A 12,851-nucleotide genomic window follows, 5' to 3' on the forward strand; every position below is an offset into this window, starting at 1 on the left:
AAAAAAATAATCCATTAAGATTTCCTATATTTAAAAAAACATTTATTTCTTTAGCCAAAAATAGTAATTTAACTACATAGTGAACATTGAAAGATAAAATGTTGTTGAACAAAGTCATTTTTATAAAATTTGTATTTTATTATTTTATATTCCATTTTCCTAATCTTTCTGTCTTATTTAAAGGGCTCTGAACATTGATGGCATGAAGGAAAACATGACATCCTGGGCATCTTTTCATTTTTTAAGAAAAAAATTGATTTATTATACTTTAAGTTCTGGGGTACATGTGCAGATCGTGCAGGTTTGTTACATAGGTATACACATGCCATGGTTGTGGTTTGCTGCATCTATTGCCCTATGATCTACATTAGGTATTACCCCTAATATTATCCCTCCCTAATCCCCCCACCCCCTGTTATTCCTCTCCTAACCCCCCACTCCCCAGGCCCCAATGTGTGATGTTCCCTCCCTGTGTCTGTGTGATCTTGTTCAACACCCACTTATGAGGGAGAACATGTGGTGTTTGGTTTTCTGTTTGTGTCAATTTGCGGAGAATGATGGTTTCCAGTTTCAACCGTGTCCTTACAAAGGATATGAACTCATTCTTTTTTATGGCTGCATAGTATTCCATGGTGTATATGTGCTACATCTTTATCCAGTCTACCATTGTTGGGCATTTGGGTTGGTTACAAGTCTTTGCTATTGTGAACAGTGCTGAAATAAACATATGTGTACATGGGTCTTTATAATAGAATGATGTATAATTCTTTCAGTATATACCCAGTAATGGGATTATTGGGTCGAATGGTATTTCTGTTTCTAGATCCTTGAGGAATTGCCAATACTGTCTTCCACAATGGATGAATTAATTTACACTCCCACCAACAATGTAAAAGCATTCCTATTTCTCCATATCTTCTCCAGCATCTGTTGTCTCCTGATTTTTTAATGGTCACCATTCTAACTGGAGTGAGGTGGTATCTCAATGTGATTTTGATTTGCACTTCTCTAATGACCAGTGATGATAAGCTTTTTTTCATATGTTTGTTGGCTGCATAAATGTTTTTTTTTTGAAAAGTGTCTGTTCATATCCTTTGCCCACTTTTTGATGAGGTTGTTTGTTTTTTTCTTGTAAATTTGTTTAAGTTCTTTGTAGATTCTGGATATTAGCGCTTTGTCAGATGGGTAGAATGCAAAAAGTTTTTCCCATTCTGTTGGTTGCCAGTTCACTCTATTGATAGTTTCTTTTGCTGTGCAGAAGCTCTTAAGTTTAATTAGATTCTATTTGTCTATTTTGGCTTTTGTTGCCAATGCTTTCAGTGTTTTAGTCATGAAGTCTTTTCCCATGCCTATGTCCTGAATAGTATTGCCTAGATTTTCTTCTAGAGTTTTTATGGTATTCAGCCTCATGTTTAAATCTTTAATCCATCTAGAGTTAATTTTTGTATAAGGTGTAAGGAAGAGGTCCAGTTCCAGTTTTCTGCATATGGCTAGCCAGTTTTTCTGACACCATTTATTAAATAAGGAATCCTTTCCCCATTGCTTATTTTTGTCAGGTTTGTCAAAGATCACATGGCTGTAGTTGTGTGTCATTTTCTCTGAGGCTGGGCCTGGTCATCTTTTCATCATCAGCTACACTAGGTAGTAATTTCTGTGTTTATTATATATGTTCTGTAACAAGCCAAAATAAAAATTGATCATTTTATTTCAAATTGCAATTCATCCTTTATTCAGTTAAGGTAGTATTTACCACAATCTTCCAGCCATGTACAAGTTCCAATTAGAGTCGTTATGAGAAACAGAAGTTTAATTTTGTGGGAAATGTAAACCTATCTGCCACATAACACATTCCACTTCAGAAAATAATGTGATAAAAGTGTGAATATAAAATATGGTTCTTTGAAAATTATGCTCACAAAACATGAGTTGTCTAGTAAAAATAAGAAAATTGGGCAAAATTAATTATAAAAAATCCATCTTGTTTACTCTTGAAGGTGAAGTTTTTTTTGATTAAATTAAAAAATGTGTTTGCTGTTTATAAGTATTTTCATTTTGTGAATGTCACTAATTAGAAATGTAACAGCTGCTGTTGGTTAATAGTTGAAGTGGAGCTTTATCTCCCACATCCCCCTTTTTTTCCGCACCAAAAGTAGTTATACATTTTGGTCACAGACAGAGGAGTGAAGACTATTTTACAAAACCCACAAAATGTAATTAAAGAAAGAAAATAAAAACGGGGAAAGATATAATTGTAACTATCTTTAATGTAATGAATGAACAGCCTTAAGCCCAGTTACAGTCTGACCACACATGATTTGAGAATGTATGAGTCAGCTCTTGATCTTCTCCTTTGTTTTATTGTGCAAGTGCCATATCAACTAGATTTTAAATTCATGAACATGTTTCAAGAACACAGAATAATGCTTCATACATGATAGACATTATAAACAATATTTGCTCAAGGAGTAAATAAACAAATGAAATTTCATATACTATCTCAAGATAAAACATCCAAAACAAGGTTGCCAAAATTAATTATCCTTATTAATATATTTTCATAATTAAAGGAGCATCATTTTAATACTTAGAAATTCAATTAAAATAACAAAACACCTGAAATTAAAAGAAATACTTTTTCATGTGTAATATTTCTGCAAAAAGTGAAAATGAAACATCAAGAAATAATTTCTATTGTAATTGATTTTTACTAATTTTGTCATAATTACTAAATTTGTTTGATATATAATTGTAAATATGTAATAAGTTGTTTGCATTTAATAAATATTATATATTTATGCATACACACAGAAAAACTTATAAAGGTGAACTGAATATTCACTGCTTAATTTCCTTACAAAATATTTGTATTTAAATAAGGTGGAAGAAAACTCTTGTAATATACTTAAGTTGAAATTATATTAGCATAATATCCATATGTGTGATTCAACCTTTAGAAAATAAGGGAGGAAGAATCATTAGAATCCTGTAGATGAACTATATTTAGCTCTTTAACTACAGTGTCTCTCTTTAAATCAGAAATTGAAAGAAATAGTAACATAGAATTACATACTGCTACATACTATCAACAACCAATGACTGTGATCTAAAGTGTTCTACCATTTCCTTATATTCCTACCAGCATCTCCCTAATTACTTTGACCTTGAAAAGTCCTGGCCTCATGCTTGTTTCAAAGGCAAAAGGTGCACAATGATTTAATTAAAATATCATAGAAAATATGTGATTCATTTTATTACAAAAGGAAAATGAAATACTTACACATAGACACAAATTATCATTTAGTTTCTTATTTTACTGTCCAAGAGTGCAACAAATGTTACCCCATCTAGATGACCAGGGTGGCATGCACCAGTACAGCTGTGTCAGCAGGTAGTCAGCCTCTGTTCTGATTGGTCTGATTAAATGCCAGGCTGGTTGTTAAATATTTTCACTGTCATATCTGCAGGTAACTAATATTTTTAACTGTATTTGAGATAACCGAACTTTCATTGTTCAGTTGGGTTCATTGTGCATGTGTTTGCATCTAAATATATTTGTTTGGAGGAGTGCTTTAGGCTTTATCAGAAGTATTAAGGAAGGTAACTTGTAAATTAGGGTGCTGTAATTTGAGTGCAATAACTGCTTAGAAAATAAACAGATATAATTGTTTCTAATTCCTAACCATTGCCATTATTACATTTGATCTCTGTTTTCTCTCTCTCTCTCTCCTTTTTTTTTTTTTTTTGGAATTGCATATTGTGGCAGTGAACAGGTCACTAAGCTTTTAATACATTTTGATTCTTCATTAGTCACATATTCTTAAACATAGGCTGCACTGAAAGAAATACTGTAATTGCAAAGGTAAGATAAAAGAGAAAATCACTGATAGAGCATATCAAAAGAATAAGACAAGTCATTATGAAATATTAAGCAAGGGACAGATAAGAATTTGAAATGCAACTGTGTCTTGTATTTCCTTCAGGGCAAATTCTTACCTTTTTCTGAGAATGGCTTGTTCTGTTATATTGTGATTATAAGTTTTAATAAAATATGGCATACAAATAGGTCATAAATCCCAATTTACATATGACATGTACTTTAAAGTTTAACATAATTCAAGAAAAGCAAGTTAGGAAAAATTTACTGAAGACAAAGGTAACATGTAATTTAGTTTATATGTTCATAAATTATTAACGGATTTTAAGTAAAATTGAGTCCTATTCATATGTGCGTAACTTTTCCCAGGAACCAATGGAAGTTGGGAAGTATAAATTCCAGGCAGGTAATAAAATAATAAAAGAAATGTATTATAAATACATGTCTGCTATTTCTGGAGAGATGATGTGTTAGACTTCACAGGCCCTAGAGGAAAGAGAGAGGAGAGTGAAAACAGACAGTGGAGACTGGCATTGCAAATTTAGCAATTTTACCACCCACGAAATATGCATAACCAAGACCAAAAGCCTCATTTTGATCCCATGAAAACCTGGCATTCCTTGTACACAGCTCTGGACACACAGAATGTACTTCACAAATTCAAATCATTAAGGCTCTGACTCAGTGATTTTTTTTTTTATTTAAAGATGATTCTATTATGGTATTAAATGAACTTTTAACTTACGATATTCTCAAATTTCAATGGGATTATTGTTGCATAGCCCCCTGGTATAAATTGAAAGGCATCTGTACCTGTTTGATGAGTAGTTTGTTCATTAAACATTTTAGTATATTTATATTTAAAAGCAATACTGTAATTATACATTTGTTTATACAAATAAATGTTAAAGAGTATATTCTCCTTCAAAACTGGCACAAGACAAGGATGTCCTCACTCTCCACTCCTATTTTCTTTTAAAGTAGCATTTCTATGCACCAACAAAAGCCAATCCTATAGCCAGATCAGTAACACAATCTCATTTATAATCACCACAAAAAGAATGAAATACGTAGAAATACAATTAACCAGGTAGTGAAATATCTTGATAATGATAATTACAAAACATTGCTAAAAGAAATCAGAAATGACACAAACAAATGAAAAACATCGCGTGCTCATGGGTAGGAAGAAAGGATATTATTAAAATGGTCATACTACCCAAAGCAATTTACAGATTCAGTGTTATCCTTATCAAATTACCAATGGCATTCTTCACAGAAATAGAAAAAAACTATTTTACAATTCATATAGAACCAAAAAAAAAGTCAAGACAATTGTAAACAAAAAGAACAAAGCTGGAGGCATCACATTACCCAACTTCAATCTATACTACAGGGCTATAGGAACCAAAACAGTACGGTACTGGTACAAAAACAGGCACGTAGACCAATGGAACAAAATAGGAAGTGTAGAAATAAGGTGACACCCCATGACCATTTGATCTTAGACAAAGCTGACAAAAACTAGCAGTGGGGAAAAACTTTTCTATCAATAAATGATGCTGAATAACTGGCTAGGCATACACTGAAGATTGATATTGGACCCCTTCCTTTCTCTATACAGAAAATTGAACTCGAGATAGACGCAAGACTTAAATGCGAAACCCAAATCTATGAAAATTCTGGAAGACAACTCAGGCAATACTGTCGTGGACGTTGGAATGAGCAAAGATTTCATGACAAGGCACCAAAAGCAATTACAACAAAAGTAAAAATTGACAAATGGGATCTAATTAAACTTAAGAACTTTTGCACAGGAAAAAAAACCTATCAACTGTCTACAGAATGAGAGAAAATATCTGCAAACTATGCATATGAAAAAAGTCTAATATCCAGAATGTATAGGGAAATTAAACAAATTTACAAGAGAAAAACTAACAACCCCATTAAAAAGTGGGCAAAAGACATGAACAGACACCTTTCAAAGAAGACATACATGCAGCCAGCAAGTATATGAAAAGAAACTCAATGTCACTGATCATTAAAGAAATGCAAATCAAAACCACAATGACATACCATCTCCCACCAGTCAACAAAGCATCATTAGAAAGTAAAAAAATAACGACCGCTAATGAGGTTGTGGAGACAAGGGAACACATACACTGTTGGTAAAAGTGCAAATTTGTTCAACCATTACAGAATGCAGTATGGTGATGCCTCAAAGAGTTAAAAAGAGAGCTACCATTCGACCCAGCAATCCTATTACTAGGTATATATCAAGAGGATTATAAGTAATTCCATCGTAAAGACACATGCAGCTGAATGTTCATTGCTGCACTATTCACAATAGCCAAAACACAGAATAAACCTAAATGCCCATCAGTGAAAGATTGGACAAAGAAAATATGGTACATATACATCATGGAATACTATGCAGTCATAAGAAAAAATGTCTTTTGTGGGACCATGGATGGAGCTGTAGGCTATTATCCTTAGCAAACTAATGCAGGAATAGAAAATCAAATACCACATGTAATTACTTATAAGTGGATGCTAAATGATAAGAACTCATGAACACAAAGAAGGGAACAGACAATGGGGCCTACCTGAGGGTGGCAAGTGGGAGGAGAGAGAGGAGGAGAAAAAATAACTATTGAGTACTTGGTTCAGTACCTGGGTGACGAAATAATCTGTGCAACAAGCCCCCATGACATGAGTTTACCTCTATAACAAACCTACAAATGTATCCCTGAACTTAAAAGGAGAAATTATTTCATATTTTAAGAAGCATCTTTTATTTTACTTTATTAAACAAAAAGGAACAAAGCCCTGAAATATTTAGCATCGTTCATTTATTTACAAAAGGATAGACAGTTTAATTGCATGCAGAAATAAATTATTCTAAATTATACATGATTTACCAGGTTGAATATACACATTCTTTCACTTATAGAAGCCAAAATATCACATTGGGATTATAATACATGTCTGTATGATAACTCACAAAATCACCTTTGCAATCATGGTCAAACCAGATGTATCAAGAGATTTACTCAAAATATTTTATCTATAAGCTTATATATAAATAGATTTCCCAGGTTTGAGGAAACTCCTTTGGACCAAAGCCTTCTCTGGATAATCTCACAAGGTCTTGACTCCATGTCTTTAACTTAAAATTTTAATGCTAATTAGTACACAGTGACATTATGATATAGTCATACAAGGGCATCATCTGTAAAAACTGAACATTGAATTTTCAGAAACAAGCCTCTTATTATTTAACATTAATAATAAGATGCTAAATAAAAATATCAAGGCCTGTGGGAATGATCTTGATTACTTTGTAGTTGTTGATCTATGTAAACCATTTGGCGTGTACTCTGGATGCTGAAATACTTAAATTTGCTTTCTCTTGTCGCCGTTATATAGTTTAACATATTATGTTTGAGGAATGGCATGAAAATAAATGAGGTGTAGATAGTAAATGGCACTGAAATTAACACTACTAATAATAAAGAATGGCAAGATATGTATCTTAATTCATTTGAATTTATAGAAAAAGGGAAGGGTTGTCTTATAATTTGTTCATCAGAAAGGACTCATTTCTACTAGTGTAAGCCACATTTTGATTATCTATATACACATCAGGTAAGTATAGAAGCTTTCCCATTTGTGGCAAGAGGCAACTTTGTTTGTGAGATTTGGCTGCCTTGTCCTTTAAAAATTATTTCTTTCAACATATTGCACATCAGGACTTTGCAATTCATTAGTTAAACCCTCAGAGACAAAGGATTAGGTCCAACAGTTGAAATAGTAGAAATAGGCCTAACATTTCTCTATGAAAGGTATATAGGATCAAGAAATATATTAAATTTCCTCTACAAAAACCTAGTTGGATTAAATTCTGTCCTATAACAAATAACAACACTTTACTCAAAATTGATTTTTAAAAAATATATTTCCACTTACAGGTGAATTTGACTGTACTTTTTCAGCTGACTTTGCTTCTGTTTCTGAAACAGCACAGCTTTCAGGATACTTTTAAGGGGAAATTAATGCTCTTAGCTGTGTGTATTTGGATGACTCAACAAAAATATTGCTGAGTCGATGACACCTTCTGGAGCTCAATCAAAGCATTTAATGATGTTTCCTGATCTCTTGGCAAGAAAAAGAATAGCTAAATGTTTTCCTAAATTAACAACATATGAAAGTGAAAGATGGTGCTTTCTTCATTGTAACATCTATTCAGATATAGTTTTTTTGTTTATAACTAAAAAAATCACCATTTGTAAAGGTTTATAATCTACCTACAAATATTGGATATTGAAGAAACAGTTGCTTTCACAGGAAAATTATGTACTCACTAAAGATTTTATTTTATTTTACAAATCAATGAGTCATTAAACATAATGGTTCATGTATTGTAAATGTTTACTTTAGGTTTTGATTAATATAAATCCAACATGCCTGAAAGCTGAGTGTATTTGCTTAACTATTTCGTTAATATTCATTACCTCATGAAACCTGATATGTTAAATAATAAAACATCCATAGCGCTTTACTTTCACACTTTTATTTTAATTATATGTGCATCATGTTTGGTAACTACTTTTATAGAGAATTAGAGAAGTGTTGTTTATAGCTCCACCTAGAAAATGTAATGGCAGTCACCCTCTATATTAAATAATTTCTATATTAAACAACTGTCCCACTCAAAGTGCCATGTCTATTTGCTTTAGGTTTGCTTTAATTTATTCATTCTTTCATTAAGCATGTATTTAATACTTAAATGGAACAGAATACTGCCAGAGCACTTAGGGATGTGTGTGGCTAATGCTTTCCTGCAGGGATAAGGAGATTAAAAAACGAGCCAGATTTTTATGGGAGACGTTCCAGATTTAATAGAAGAGAAAGAGTTAGCTCTATAAAGACAAAATAGTCATGGAACAACTTGGAGACCATAAGTAATGAGGAGACATGATGGAAAAGATGGGAAAATAAATGTCTAAGATGAATAAAAGATCAAGAGATTAAGTTCCATGCCTTGAACCTTAATGGCCATTTTCTCTCTCTATTATTTTAGTAGTAGCAGCTGATTCAGGGCTTTGAGAAGAGGAACAAAAGGTGACAGGATTCATATTTTGTTGTTCCATTAAAAAAAATTTAAATAATAGGTTCTTAGAAGCTGTGTGAAGGATATAGAAGAGTTAAGAAACTTGTCAAAAAGAAAAGTGGGGCCTGGTACTGTGGCTCACTCCTGTAATCCCAACATTTTGGGAGGCCCAGGCAAGGGGATCACTTGAGGTCAGGAGTTTGAGACCAGCCTGGCCAACTTGGTGGAACCCTGTCTCTACTAAAAATATAAAAATTAGCTGCAGTGGTGGCATGTGCCTGTAATCCCAGCTACTTGGGAGGCTGAGGCAGGAAAATCACTTGAACCCGGGATGCAGAGGCTGCAGTGAGCTGAGATCGTGCCACTGCACTGCAGCCTGGGCAACAGAGGGAGACTGTTTCAAAAAAAAAAAAAAAAAGAAAAAGGTAGGAAGGAAGGAAGGAAGGAAGAAGGGAAGGAGGGAAGGAGGGAGGGAGAGAGGGAAGAAAGGGAACTGTAGAACTCTCACCTGGGTAAAGCAGGGAGAGCCTGGAAACAGAAACATTGTCAGTAAAATGTAGGCCTTTCCCCTGCTGTCTCAATTTTGATCTATTTTCTTCTCTTGAGCCAAGAAGCCTCAGATTCTGTTTGGCAGCAGGAAGAAGAGGTGTGGGGCTTTTCCCACTGTAGTGGAAACCTCATAAAACACTCATAGATGTATCAATAGAGCATGATGCTAGGGTATAATCTGGTTTCAAATAAAATGTTTGGAAAAGAACTAGATTATTTGAGATGAACAAACAAAAATAAACCAGCAAAGGATATTAAATGGTATAAACAGTATGAGGAACTGTAAGAGAGAGATAATGCCATGAGAGAAAGGAAGAATTGATCCAGAATGAATGGATACTTGATATTAAAGATGCAGTCGGGTATAGACGAGAAAGGGTCATTGGATTTAGCAGATAGAACGTTTTGTCAGGCTGTAAAAGATGTTTCAATGGAGAGTCAGGGATTACCTTGATACTGAAGCAACTGAAAGATGAGAAAACGAAAGAGTGAATATATATTACATATTTCAATAAATTTGGAAGTAAATTGGAAGTAGCAGTAAGGTGACCTTAAACCAGACAGAATATAATCATTTTGGAATTCTAGCTGAGAGAAATTGGAGCCTGTTTTGAGCTAAAAGGTGAGAGAAAGAAGGTAGTGATGTCTGAAATCAGTTGTATAGTTGGCCTTATAAGGCTCAATCTTTAATTAGAAGTGTTAACAGCTCCTAAATTCTCCATCTCATACTCCCATAGACAATAAATGAAATAAATAAAATGTATATATGCTTGTTGCTAGGAGGAAATATGTACTGAAAATAACTTTAAAAAATGTGTGTGTTTGTTTTCCCACTCAGAATTTTAAGAATATAATTTACAGTCACTTCAAAAGGGATATTATCGAATTTTATACATGCAAGTCTCATCTTTCAGCAAAAGACTTTTTCAGGGAACAGACGTGTACCACATTATTGAAAGTATTAAAGATTTTCTGCTAATTTCTTATATTGGACTGAAGAAAAATGTTTTATTTTGTTTGAAAGATCCTTCAAACAAAATATGTATACACAGTTTTTTAAATCAAATGACCTTTTCACAAAGTTAATGGAATACTTATTTTGTGGGAGAATCTTTTCCACATCCTAGTGTGATTCGTAATAGTAATATATATTCATAATTCGTAATAGTGTATTCATAAATAGTAAACATAGTTTAAATTCACATTTCTTAACATGAACCAATTGAAAACTATTTTTTAAAAGGTTGAGTATAAGGATTTTCCCTGTCATTTATTTCAAAGATTAGTTTTATAACATTTTTATGCACAATGAAAATACAAACTTAATGCTTATGGTCTTTGACAAAGTGTAACCTTTTAAACAGCTTTAATAACTACCATTCACATTGCTCCTCAAGTTTATATGAGTTTAAAATATGATAAACTCTTCAGTTGTAACTGAATTTTTACTGGTGATTGATGGGATTGAAATTCAGCTTAATGAAATCTTACTTACATTGAAAGAAAATAATTTAGTTAAGTAGTATTATCTCCAATTCTCTGTACTTCCTATCATGCTCCAAATTATATCATTTAAAAAATTAAGAACTTCCTTTTACCCTGAGGACTGGAAGAGCTGCCTTTTTGGAAGTTAGATTGTTTTCATCAGTAAAAAGTAATTAAATGATGTGATATGTTTGGGAAGAAGCAGGCAAGCATGATATATTTCACTTCCTAATCTTTTAGTTGCTTTTATTTTTTTGGAAACAGTTTTATAAAAAAATTCTGAATAACATATACAATAACAACCAATATGTTATATGTTGAATCCTTTTCTTCTCCTCACCTCTAAGTGGAGGAAATGACAGTGGCACAGAGAGCAAATCAAGCAGCTCTCTGTGGATGGCTCTGATTCTCCTATCTGGAGCCGAGGAACAAGGATTTCTGTTTTTTTCATTCCTGCCCCCTGATTTCTGGATTCCATTTCAAGCAGCCATGAATTAGACTGATAGTAACTGGTTTTAATTACTACAAGATGCATTACATAACAAGGATTCTAATGAAGGTCACTGCTATTATAAGAAGCAAGTCAACAGGATGCAGTTGTTTTCTGTTTTCTTCTCTAAAACATGTAAACTGAAGTTCATTTTGAAATATTTGTTCAGAAAGCATAATGTTTACTTAACCTCATGTGATTTTTCTCATTATATGTTAATTATTAGAAGACCATATCCTTTTACCAGGACCACCAGAGTGGAGCAGGCCCAGTGCATCTGGACCAAGATCTTTAAGTCTACCTAGCCACATTTCCCAATATCTTTAAATATCTTTACTATCTTGGGAAAAGAATATAATCCACATCTAAATTCTGAATAATTTCTATTTCTTTTGTTTCTCTCACATTAAGTATATTTCTTCCTTCTCTCATATTTCAAGTTTCTTCTACATTTATTTCTTCTTTACTTCTACATTTTCTTCTGAATTTGCTACTTTTACTCTGTCTACTCTTTAGCAGGTAAAATTGGTATCCCTTTGCCTTCTTCCATATCACAAATTCTTCTCAAGTCACTATTTTCTACCCATCCCTATATGCCAAACATATATTGTCATTGAACTGTGACAGAAAAAATTTAAAAGAAAGTTTAAAATAATATTGGAAATATTAGTGTAATACGGAAGTAAGTAAAGAGAAAAAAAGGAAGAGAAATGATGTATCTTCCAGAATTTTGTAATGCAATTAATACCTGGAGCCATGTGGACTAATTTTATTTTATTTTATTATTTTATTTTTTGAAACGGAGTCTTCCTCTGTCATCAGCCTGGAGGACAGGGGCACAATCTTGGCTCACTGAAACCTCTGTCTCGTGAATTCAAGTGATTCCTGTGCCTTGGCCTCCTGAGTAGCTGGAACTACAGGCACGCACCACTACGCCTGGCTAATTTTTTGTATTTTAGTAGAGACGAGGTTTCACCATGACCAGGACGGTCTCGATCTCCTGATCTCGTGATTCACCTGCCTAGACCTCCCAAAGTGCTGGGATTACAGACATGAGCCACCACGCCCAGCCCTAATTTTGTTTTAGAAAAAGACAAATCAACTTTGCAGGCTTTCCCTAAAAAGATAAAATATTTAGTGGGAAAATATTTTTTAAGAAATATGTAACAGGCCGGGCGCGGTGGCTCAAGCCTGTAATCCCAGAACTTTGGGAGGCCAAGGGGGGTGGATCACGAGGTCAAGAGATCGAGACCATCCTGGTCAACATGGTGAAACCCCGTCTCTACTAAAAATACAAAAAATTAGCTGAGCATGGTGGTGCGTGCCTGTAATCCCAGCTA

This window comes from Cebus imitator, unplaced genomic scaffold (genome assembly GCF_001604975.1).
Source record: "Cebus imitator isolate Cc_AM_T3 unplaced genomic scaffold, Cebus_imitator-1.0 Scaffold22, whole genome shotgun sequence".
Lineage (NCBI taxonomy): Eukaryota > Metazoa > Chordata > Mammalia > Primates > Cebidae > Cebus > Cebus imitator.